We start from the raw sequence: 12,448 nt of genomic DNA, 5'->3' as shown, positions 1-12,448 counted from the left end.
TCAACTCGAAGTCTTGACAAATGATCGGCCACTAAGTTTTCGGCCCCTTTCTTATCCCGAATTTCCAAATCAAATTCTTGCAAAAGTAGTATCGAACAGATAAGGTGAGGCTTGGCTTCCTTCTTGGCAATAAGATACTTGAGAGCCGAGTGGTCGGTGTACACCACTACTTTTGAGCCAAGAGGTAGGGTCGAAACTTTTGCAAGGCATACACTATTGCAAGAAGCTCTTTCTCGGTGGTGGCATAGTTCACTTGTGCCCCATCAAGAGTCTATTGCTGGTGTAGTAGATGGCATGAAGGGCTTTGTCACTCCTTTGCCCCAAAACCGCCCCTATGGCATAGTCACTCGCATCACACATGATCTCAAATGGCAAGTCCCAATTCGGAGGTTGAATAATTGGGGCCGAGACAAGTGCTTGTTTAATCTTGCAAAAAGCTTCAAGACAATCATTAGTAAACAAGAATGGGGCATCCTTGACAAGGAGATGGGTAAGAGGTTTGGCAATCTTGGAGAAGTCCTTGATAAAATGGCGGTAAAACCCCGCATGGCCAAGAAAACTCCGCATCCCTTTGACATTTGTGGGAGGGGGAAGTTGCTCAATAACCTCAACCTTTGCCTTGTCAACTTGAATACCCCATTAGGAAACAACATGACCCAAAACAACACCTTCTTGTACCATGAAATGGCACTTTTCCCAATTCAACACCAAATTAACTTCTTCACAATTATTTTTAAAACTTGTGCAAGGTGAGCCAAACATGAATAATAGTCTTGAACATAAACACTAAAGTCATCCATGAAGACTTCCATTATGTTCTCAAGAAATTCAAAAAATATGGTCATCATACACCGTTGAAACGTAGCCGGAGCATTACATAACCCAAAAGGCATCCTTCGATATGCGAAGGTACCAAAGGGGCATGTGAAAGTAGTTTCTCTTGGTCTTCCGGATGGATTGGGATTTGGAAAAATCCGAAATATCCATCAAGGTAGCAAAAGAATTTGTGCTTGGCTAAACGTTCCAACATTTGATCTATGAAGGGAAGAGGAAAGTGGTCTTTTCGGGTGGCGGTATTTAGTCTCCTATAGTCAATGCACATACGCCACCCGATTACAACTCGGGTTGGAATCAACTCATTTGGATCATTTTTAACAACCGCTGTTCCACCTTTCTTAGGAACTACTTGAACCAGGGAAACCCATTTACTATTCGAAATGGGGTAAATGATCCCCGCATCAAGTAGTATCATGACCTCTTTTTTCACCACTTCCTTCATATTGGGGTTCAACCTTCTTTGAGCCTCAATAGAAGGCTTGTTACCCTCCTCAAGGGCAATGCGATGCATGCAAAAGTCCGGGCTTATCCCTTTTAGATCATCAATGCTATATCCAATGGATTTTTTGTGAGCTCTTAAAACCATGAGAAGTTTTGAGAGTTGATCATCATTGAGGTTAGCATTAACAATAACTGGACTAGACTCATCCAAGAACACATATCTGAGGGATGGGGGAAGGGTTTAAGATCAAGTTTACTCACCTCCTTGGTGGGTTCATTCTCCAAGTCTTCACCTTGAGTATTCAAACTCTTATGTTCCATTACATCCAAAGCTTGAACCATATGTAACACATCTTCTTCATCATAGTCTTTGACATTCAACAAAGCAAATTCAAGAGAATCATGAGTATTATGCAAATGTGTGTTCCTACTTTCATGGGTGACATGTTCAAGTATATTAATTCGCATGCAATCATCCATATAAGAAGGGCATTTCATAATTTGAGTGAAGCTAAAAGCTACATATTCATCACCCACCTCAAAAGTTAGCTTGCCATTTTTCACATCAATAATAGCCCCCGCTGTAGCTATAAATGGTATACCCAAGATTATTGGTACATTAGGGTCTTCATCCATTTCTAAGGCAATAAAGTCAACGGGAATGTAGAACTTCCCAACCCTAAGAGGGACATCTTCAAGCTTTCCCGGAGGCATTTTTACCGATCTATCGTTCAATTAAAGGGAGATGTGAGTAGGTTTAAGGTCTCCTAGGTTCAATCTCTTGCAAACCGAGTAGTGCAAAAGACTCACACTAGCACCTAAATCACACAAAGCCTTGTCAATAACCATGTCTCCTATGGCACAAGGGATTGAAAAGCTTCCGGGGTCCTTAAGCTTGGTGGGTAACTTATTTTGGATGATTGCACTACAATTCTCCATGAGATTAATGGTTTCCACACAATCTAAGGCCCTCGTTTTGCTCAAAACATCTTTCAAAAACTTGGCATAGGTAGGCATTTGCTTAATGGCTTCGGTGAAAAGGATGTTAATGTAGAGTTTCTTCAAGACATCAAGGAACTTGGCAAATTGATCATCAAGCTTTACCCCGGCAAACCTAGAGGGGAAGGGAAGCTTAGGTATGTAAGGTGGAGGTGTACTCTTGGCTTCCTCAACAATCCTAAGGTTCTCTTTTAAGCTCTTGCCATTTTCACTAGTCTTGGGGCTTGCACCATCCTCAATATTAATAGCTTTCTCATTTTCAGTTTCAACTTCGTGCTCTTTCTCAACTCTTGTATCCACCACCTCCTCAAGTTGTTTTCCACTCATAGTAACTATGGCATGACATTGGTCTTTAGGTGGCACTCCTTGGCTAGGCAAAGATCCGAAATTTCTAGGAGAAGAAGTAGCTAATTGGGCAACTTGGGTCTCCAACATCTTGTTATGAGTGCTAAGGGAATCCACTTTTTATGACAATTGAGCTACTTGTTTCATTGCTTCACTTTGTTGGGCCATAAAAGTTTCCATCATCAACTCCATGTTAGACTTTTGAGGAGTGGGCTATTTAGGTTGGAAACCGGGAGGTGGACTGAAGGGAGGTCTATTACTTTGATAGTTACCCGGAGGTCTTTGGTTAAGCATGTGGGAAGGAGCTTTGCCTTGATTTTGGTAGTAGTGGTTGCTAGGTCCTTGCCCTTGGTTTCCCCGATAACTAAAATTAGGGTGATCTTTCCAACCCGGGTGAAAAGTATTAGAGTATGGGTCCCTTCTAGGATTGGTATAGTTTTGAAAGACATTAATTTGTTCCATTTGAGGGGAAGTAGGAGATGAGGGTTCAATAAAATAACATTGATTAACATAGTGTTCATATGAACCACAAAAATCACAAAACATAATATCCATCGGCATGGAATTGACATGTGAGACATAATGAGCATGCATGGGTGCATTAGAAGATTTGGGAGGGGGAAGAGATGTAGAAGAGGAAGAGGAGAGCATATTTGACCTTTGTAATTGAGTGACCAAGGCATCAAGCTTGGTAGACAGTATATTAATGGGTTCCACATCGTACCTTCCACCTCTTCTTTCATTGCGATCATGTCCCCCAATCCGAATCATTTTGCACCACATCATCAATAATATCGGATATACCCGCTAGACGCTTCTTCATGATTGGACCACCGGCACCCGCATCAAGACTTGTCTTAGAGGCTTTTGTGAGACCATGGTAAAAACAATAAAGTGTAAGACCTTCATTCAAACCATTGTGAGGGCATATCCTCAATAACTCTTTGAACCTCTCCCAAGCTTCTTGTAATGTTTCATCACTCTCTTGCTTGAATGTCATAATTTGAGAGCGCATATCAGCGGTCTTATCTGGAGGAAAGTATTTACCGATGACAGCTTGAGTGACTTGAGCCCATGTAACCAAGGAGCCATTCTCAAGTTTCTTCAACCATTGCTTTGCTTTACCGGCTAAGGAGAATTTGATGAGGCTTAGGCGGATGTAGTCTTGAGAGACACCATTGTGTTTGACCGTAGAACAATAGTCCGTGAATGTTTGCAAATGAGCTTGTGGATCCTCGTCCTTTGCTCCACTAAATTGATTCCTTTCTATCAAGCCAATTAAAGCGGGGCGAAGCTCAAAGTCATTGGCTGGTAGTGGGTTGAGTTATGGCGCTTCTTGACTCAAAAGGACCCGGAACACCATAGCTTCTCAAGTCTCTAGGAGGATCCGCCATTAAGCGATCACAATTAGTAGAACTTGATGATCTAGAAGAGTGAGGAGAACTTCCTTGAGAAGTTCTTGGAGTGGTAACTTCTTCTTCGCGTGCAAAGTCCTCAATATTGACTGAAGTGGAAGATGATGCTTGTTGGGTTCGTTGTGCGGCTCTAAGCCCTCGCAGTATGGCCTTGACTGTCCTTTCCAACTCTAGATTGTATGGAATCAAAGGAAAGGCACGTCCACTTAGCATACAAAGCTAAGCAAAGAGTTAGCCATAACAAGACAACAAGCAACAAGATGAAATGAAAATAGTAAAAGACTTAGACTCACACAACTTTACAACGTTTTAATGCTAGACGCTATTCCCCGGCAAAGGCGCCATTTTGACAAAGGATAAACTAGGTCGTCCCTAGTCTCCTAAAATCAAACAAACCTAAATAAATCACTAAACTAGGTAAAGTGATAAGTAAGGGTCGAAATACGCAGGGAATAGCAAGAAGAACACTAACGTTGCTAATTGTTGCAAGCTAAGTCGAAGATTTAGCAAAAGTGTTTGGTTTGTTAAACTAAGAACTAAATTAAGTAATTAACTAAGGTCTTAAGAAAATGCTAAATGATTAGGCAAGAAATTAATTGATAAAAACATTGGGAGAAGGGGATAAACACCATCCAATCATGATTTAGGAAATAAGAAGCGCGAAGTATAGGGGGAAGGATCAAGCAACAAACCCTCACTCAATTCTCACTCTCATGAGCAAATAAGTAAGAAAATAACATAAACATCAACCCTAATCTCCTCTCTCAACTTGAGTAAGGCATCAATCAACAAACATTCTAATCCTAGAATACAAGTAGATAATAGTTATGCTATTGATGAATTAAGAAATCCAATCGAACCCCTAACTTCTTATTCGAATACCAAAATCAATCTTGGTTGGGTTTTCACCCCAACCCCCAACTAATTAACTACTCACTAATCATCATAGTCATCATAATAATACTAATAGAAGGAGAAAATAAATCAAACATGAACAACTAAACAATCAACACACCATCTAAAACAAGATTAAATTTAAAACTAAAATCTAAACATGGATTAAACTAATCTTAGATAAAACTTAAATAAATAAAAAGATAAAAGTATACAAAGTAGAGAGAAGAGAATATATCACTTAAAACCATGAAGCCAAAATGAAGATCTTGCATAAAAACCATAATTTTGTCATAATCCAAGCTACAAAACCATGGAAACCTACTTTCTCTCACTAGAACTTCACTTTCTCTCACTAGATTAAGCTAAGAACTCTCTGAAAAAATGATTTACTGGAATAAAGTTAATTTGTCATTAAGTGAAGAGTATTTATATCCTTACAAAAACGGGGCTAAAATCAGCGTTAAGTAAAAAATGTCGCGAAAATAACAAGGAGCGCCCGCTACTAACAAAGTGAGGCGATGGAGCGAGTGCTCAAGGGTAGCTCCTGGGTCGCTCCATCCCTACTGCCAACAAGGTGGCTGCCCAGTAGGTGAGGAGCGCCCGCTCCTTGTTATAGAGGAGCGCCCGCTTCGTGTCTAATGCACCCAAGGATCGCTTGCTCAATGGGAGCTCCTTGGTAGCTCCATGTTTCTGCCATCTTCAATATGTAAAGGAGCGCCCGCTCCTGTTTCCTTGAGAGCGCCCGCTCCGTTGTTCCTCATGCTAGGAGCTACAGCTCCTAGGTAGCTCCCTCCTTGCTCCAAGTTTCTGCTTCGTTCTGTCATGTAAAGGAGCCAGGAGGAGCGCCCACTCCTTTTCCCTTTTGCACTTTTCCTCGACTACAACCACACTAAACAATAGTTAGTGATCAAAGGGGAGGGGGAAAGAACCATGAAATTCCATCTACCTAGCATGCATCGTTAGAGGATGAAAATGTGGAAATTAAAGGAAAAAGCGCATTTGAATTCAAAATTATCATGTAAATCTTGCCAAAATATGCATATGAGTGAGACTAAATTCTCACTCATCAGTACTCCATGTAGTCGAATGACGTTTTTAACATATGCTTTGGCTAGGGCTTCCATACTCCACGTGTCTTTCATGGGCATGAACCTCGCGGTCTTGGTTAGTCTCTCCATTATTACCCATATTGTGTTATTGCTTCCCCGACTCCTAGTTAAGGCTACAACGAAGTCCATGGATATCGAATCCCACTTCCATGTTGGAATATCTAGAGGTTGAATTTTTCCTTGAGGTCTCTTGTGTTCACTTTTGACCTTCTGACACATTAGACATTTGGAAACAAACTCAACTACTGCCCTTTTCATCTCATGCCACCAAAACATCTTTTTGAGGTCCTTATATAACTTATCCACCCTTGGGTGGACGAAATAGTTCGTGTTATGACCCTTACTCATCATAATCTGTTTCAACCGTCACACTGTAATCCCCCACAATTTTAAAGGATTTTCATAGATATATTAAAGTATTTATGTAGTTATATTTAAATCCAAATGAGTTTGGAAAATGATTTGACTTTTGAAAAGGGTTGACTATTTTAAAAGTTAACTAAAAATATTTTTCATAGCTTAATAAAAAATTGTAATGTTTTAATTAAGCATGTTTTAATAAGAGTTTTAATTATTAAAAGCATATTTGAAAAGAAAGCTTAATGGAATCGAAAGCCCAAAAGTGATAAAAAGGGAAAGGATTATTTGATGACTAAAGTCCTAATGAGCCCATCTTATTAGTCATCAAAGTTTTAATTATTAAAATCTCTTTTCCTAAGCCCAAAAGGAAAAGCCTCTATTTAAATATCCTAAAAAACCCAAATTTTACCCTACACACTTTATTTCTCTCTCCTCTTTCCACGTGACTTTCATATTTTCTCTCTCTAACCGGTGCCCTCTTGTTCTCTCTCCTCTTTGAGCGTGTTTTTCATATTTTCTCTCAAAAGCTTGTTTCTTCTTCGCTAAGTAACGTTTCTTGTTGAACAAGAAACGTCACAAATCTTTTCAAGGACCAAATTAGTGCTGCCGTCGTCCCCTTTTTGCTGTCACTGCTGCCCGGCACCCTTCCTTCCTCCTTGTTGTGGTTGTTTTTCTTTTCTTCTTCTCTAAGATTCCATTAAAGTATTAGTTTTTATATTATTTTATTACTTATTAGCATGTTTATGATTTAAATTATGGTTTTATATGCAAATATATTTCGGTGTCATATATGTAAAAATAATAAATTTCAGATTTATTATATTAAGTTATCTTCAGTTTTTATTATGAAAGATATAGTTTTTAGGGTTTTTAATCACTAGAAACTATATTTATAAAATATAAATAATGAGATTTGGTTAGCATATAATTTTATATGTATTAAATATATTTTTAGAAGATTTATAAAATTTTATATGTGCTGTAATTTCAGAAAATATGTATTTTAAGGGTTTCAAATGATTTTTAATCACTAGAATAGTTGTACTATACTAGGGATTAAAAATAACGAAAGTTTGATACGTAAAAAACGATTTTAAAACACGTTTAAGGGTTTGGGTCGTTTTTAAAGTTGCTGTAAATTTTTAGTTCAAGGTATTTATTTCATTATTTTATTTTCTAGGCGGAGATTTCGTAGTAGGAGACTTTTAGAGCGTAAAAGTGGCCTACAGATTCGTTTATACAAGGTACGTACATTATCTACGTGCTATATGATTTAGAAACATGCTTTAAGGATGTTTATTTATTATTATCATGTATAGGACTCTGTTGTTCATATATATGATTTACTGGAATTGTTTTACATGTTATTTGCCTTTGTGCTACATGTAAACTACAAGTATTTATGAGTATGAATGTTTGTATAGAAGTTTGATGCAAGCAGATAAGTCCAGTTTATGTATTAATTCGTGAGTCAATTAATGTAAGTAAGATTGAATCATGTGTTACATGGATTCGTGAGTATTATTTATTTATCTTATAAGAACCGTGGATCTTATTTGGTAAGTACGAGTTATACCTATATAAAGGTACAGTTTACTGTTGGCTAGATTCAACAAGCAAGTTAGTAAAGTATAAAAAGAAGTTAAAGGAGTCTTGATTGATAAGTTGTGAACACTTGTTAATTCTAAGATAAAAAGGATTTCTGTGATGATTATGCGATTATTAGTTATGTGTTATTTGCTTGGTTGGTGTCAACACAAGTATTAAAATGTATGCAACGTAAAGTGAAACGAGAATAGGTTATAGACTTTAGACTGGTGCACGTCTAGAGTTGGACACTAAGGGTTGGAGTACATGGTGGTAGCCCATGGCTTTGCTAGGATTGGATTGATCACCTTTCCTCATTAGTTAAAGGTTCCTCGATATCGCAGATCATTTTGGATTACGGAGTCATGACCGTATTTCCTATTTTCAGTATAGACAACTCGTCCTATAACTATTCCATTTAAAGAAGAAATAAAAGTTTAGAGTCTAGTTCAGTAGGAGTCGTGATTATTATATGTTTTATTATTAGTTATTCCTGCAAGTTATATTTTTGTAGTATCATGTTTAGGGTTATGTATGTCTGATATGTAGTACTCAGCTTTGCTGATTACGTGCTTGTCTGTGTTTGTGATCATGGTTTTGCCTATTGATCCTGTAGTGATCCTTCGGGGGAGCAGAGTTGAGACGGCATTGACATTACAGGTTCAAAGATGCATATCATTGGGGAATCTGGAATGGAGAGGCTCTTGTATTACTAGAACCATTTAAGTTGTTTTTCTAGGAGTCTATGTTTTCAGACAATAGTTTAAGTTGGTGTGTAGTTTCTGACATTGTTATTGGTTTCATAAGTTTTAATAAAGGTTTTTTTAATAAGTTATTTTCTGCTGCAAAATTCTGAGTAAGCCGAAACGTTATCACACGGGCGATAATGCCTGGGTAATTCTCTAAGGTTATTATAAAAGTATTTTCTAGAAAGAGAGAATTATCGAGGTGTTACAAAGTGGTATCTGGGAGCTTTAGGTTAGTTTAAGACTTATAGGCGCCTAACTAACTAGCTTATTTAGTGACTTTAGCTTATTAAGTTACCTAGCTTATTGGTTATTTGGAGGAAACCTTAGTATTGCTCCTACGTTTTGATTTTCAGAAAGTTTTTTATAAAAACCGAAATTTTTTTTTCAGAAGGATTAGGGGTTCGAATTTTGAGTTCGGCGGAAAAAAAAAAAAAAAATTTCGAGTGAAGATTTTTTTTTCGAGTGACCAGGTGGTCCGAAATTTTTTTTATTTCGAAAGTTATTTTCAGGCACCGGAGTAATATTTTTTTTTATAAAAGTGTCTGCATTATTTTTCATGCCTTTAAGGTTTATAGTATTGCATTGTGAGAATGGGTAGTATAAGATGGGCATATAAGATAGAAATATTATATGTCTGCATCAGGAAGTTAGTTCAGCATCATTATTATTTTTCTTCCCTGCAAATGTGCACATTATCATTTTTTCTTTTGTAATAAGTGCATTATTATTATACTTCCCTACTATTGATGCATAAATATTTTTCTTCCCTGCTAACTGTTTATAATTTTTGCCTGCAAAGTGTATATTTACATGCTTTGTTGTTGTTTACCTTTTGTTATTTGTGGGAACACGTCAGGAAGAGTGCTAAACCTTCTGGTTTATTGTGTTGTAGCTCTACGAATATGGCTGCTAATCTAGGAAACTATTTTAACCCCATCGTTCTGACTGACGATGAAGCGACGACCGTCATCCACCCATTGACCATAGGGAGTATGAAGAACTACATTGGATAATGCGTTGTATTTTGAGGAAAGAATTTGCTAGGGATGATGAAGTCATCATAGAGATGGACCGTGCTAGAGGTACTACTAGGGAGGATATTTATGATGCATGTATGAGGATTGAATCTGAACCTGAAGAGGACGAAGACACCATACCTATTAGAAGGTCTAAGATTCAGAGGAAGTTCATCGATTACTATGAGGATGATGAAGAGGATGAAGCTAGTGATGAAACTTCATACCTGAGCATATAAGGAAGACAAGGATAAGGATGGCAATGTAGTGCCATAGGTATAATACTTATATACTTTTTATTTTATATATACATATAGATATACATAAGGTTTTAGTTATAAGAATAATGTTGGATATGTGCCAACAGACAAAGGTGTTTTATAGAATTATCATTTTAGGAAAAATATAGATATGTGTGTTGTCTTTATTTCACATTATTTTCCCTTCTATGGAAGAATAAAAATATAGCTTATTTTATTGGAGGAGTAAGAATTTATTTTGGGCACGTAATGGGAAATATTTTTATTTTATTTTATTTTCATTATGTGATGTATTTTCTTCTCAATTCATTTCATGTTGATAGAATTGTTTACGTGAACAATTATGTGTATTAGAGAACATTCATATTGGAATTAGTGGAATTGTTTGTTGATGCGATCTTTAATGATCAAATCAAGTGTTGCCTTGCTTAGATGACTATGTAAGTTTTCTGGAACCTGAGTAGAGTTATATTACTTTCAGGTCCCGAAGTAGAATGGCTAACAACACTGAACTAGCTGATGCTATTCGCCTCTTGGCGGAGAAACTGAATCAGGACAAGGTCGAACGTCCAGAGACTGCTGGAGAGATCTGGCCAAAGTGAAACCACCTTATTTAAGGGAAGCTGACCCTACCTTCCTAGAGAATGGATTAGGGAATTTGAGAAATTATTTGAGGTAGTGAATTGCCCTGCTAACATGAGAGTAGGCCAGGTTGTTTCATACCTAAAGGATGGGCTGATTTGTGGTGGAGAGAAAACGGGGCTAGATTGAGTGCTGCTGAGGGATTCAATTGGGAAGCCTTTGTGATTGTGCTGAGAGGAAAGTTTTACCCTGCCTTCATGAGAAAAAGAAAGCTCAAGAGTTCATCAACCTTAGATGGGTAGTATGACTACTCTGAATACTATAGTAAGTTCATAACCCTGTCTAGGTTTGCACCTGAGGTGGTAGCTACTGAGGAGCTTAAGGCTCAAAGGTTCGAACAAGGGTTGACTGATGAAATCCAGCTGGGATTAGGGGTGGACCTTTACATCGTTAGATGTGGTTATGGGAGAGCTTCACATATTTATGGATTGCAATCAAGAGGGTAAGAAGAATGGGATAGTTGGTGAAAAGAGAAAAGAGGTTAGTACTGGGGAAACCAAGGTAACTTTAAGAAAAACCGGAATGGAAATGGGAATTTCCAAGGAAGGAACAACCAGGATAACCGTAGTCAGGGTAGACCTGAGAGGGTTCACAATTGCAAGTTGTGTGACAAAAACCATCCTGGGAGAGACTGTAAGGGAGATCTAGTGACCTGTCATTATTGCCAGAAAAAGGGTCACAGAGAGTATGAGTGCTTCTCTAAGCACGGAAAAGGTTTGAAGACTCAGGGAAATGGTAATCAGGCTAGATCGGGGTCCAATCAGATAGGGAACCAGGGTCCTAAGCCTGGAGGTCAGAATAACCAAGGAAACTATAGTAGGCCTACTGCTAATGAAATCCTACCAGAACAAGCCTGCGGGAAAAGTGTTCGTGATGAGTCATAGCGAAGCAGAGAGATCTGCGGATGTGGTAACTGGTAATTTCTCTATTAATTCAGTTTTCGTTAAAATGTTATTTGATTCGGGGGCGACCTATTCTTTTATTTCGCCTTCTGTTCTAAAGAGTCTGGGATTAGTAGAGTATGAGTTAATTGACTTGTCTGTTAGTATTCCTACTGGGGAAGTCGTTAAGTGTACTAAGTTGTTCAAGAACTGCCTTTGAAGATAGGAGGGAGTGTCTTTCCATCCGATTTAATCGAGTTTAACTTAGGAGACTTAGATGTGACTTGGGATGAACTGGTTGAGTCATTACAAGGCCAGGATGATTGTGAAGTTCAAAAGTAGTGTTGAGAAACCCTTCGGGAAAATTGACCTCATATAGACGATTTGGGAAACCAAGAATTTGGAGTGATCTCTGCTATGCAAGTGCAGAAGTTGATGAGAAAGGGGTGTGAGCTTTTTCTTATGCGTGCAAGATGTGAGTAAGGAAGCTGAGTTAAAACTTGAGGATGTTCCATAGTGAATGAGTTTATGGACGTATTTCCGAGTGAAATTTCAGGTATGCCGCCTGCAAGAGCTGTTGAGTTTACCATAGACTTAGTTCCTGGAACTGCACCTATATCTAAGGCACCTTATAGAATGGCACCTCCTGAGATGAGTGAGTTAAAGACGCAATTGCAAGAACTTTTGGATAAGGGTTATATCAGACCTAGTGCATCGCCTTGGGGAGCTCCTGTTTGTTCGTGAAGAAAAAGGATGGGAGTATGAGGTTATGTATCGACTATAGGGAGTTGAACAATGTTACCATCAAGAACAAGTACCCTTTGCCTAGAATAGATGACCTATTCGATCAACTGAATGGAGCGAGTGTGTTCTCGAAGATTGACTTACGTTCAGGATATCATCAATTGAG

General features: G+C 38.1%; 2 pseudogenes; one reads left to right on the top strand and one right to left on the bottom strand.

Annotated features, from left to right (window-relative positions):
- Window positions 1–249: 249 nt before the first annotated feature.
- LOC104883998 (uncharacterized) lies at window positions 250–2,712 on the bottom strand (annotated as a pseudogene).
- An 821-nt stretch (window positions 2,713–3,533) lies between these two features.
- On the top strand, window positions 3,534–3,633 carry LOC125495322 (small nucleolar RNA R71; annotated as a pseudogene).
- The last annotated feature ends 8,815 nt before the right edge of the window (window positions 3,634–12,448 follow it).

Source organism: Beta vulgaris, chromosome 2, assembly GCF_026745355.1.
Source record: "Beta vulgaris subsp. vulgaris cultivar EL10 chromosome 2, EL10.2, whole genome shotgun sequence".
Lineage (NCBI taxonomy): Eukaryota > Viridiplantae > Streptophyta > Magnoliopsida > Caryophyllales > Amaranthaceae > Beta > Beta vulgaris.
The sequence above is the reverse complement of the archived record's forward strand: the minus strand, read 5'-3'. Positions and strand labels throughout refer to the sequence as shown.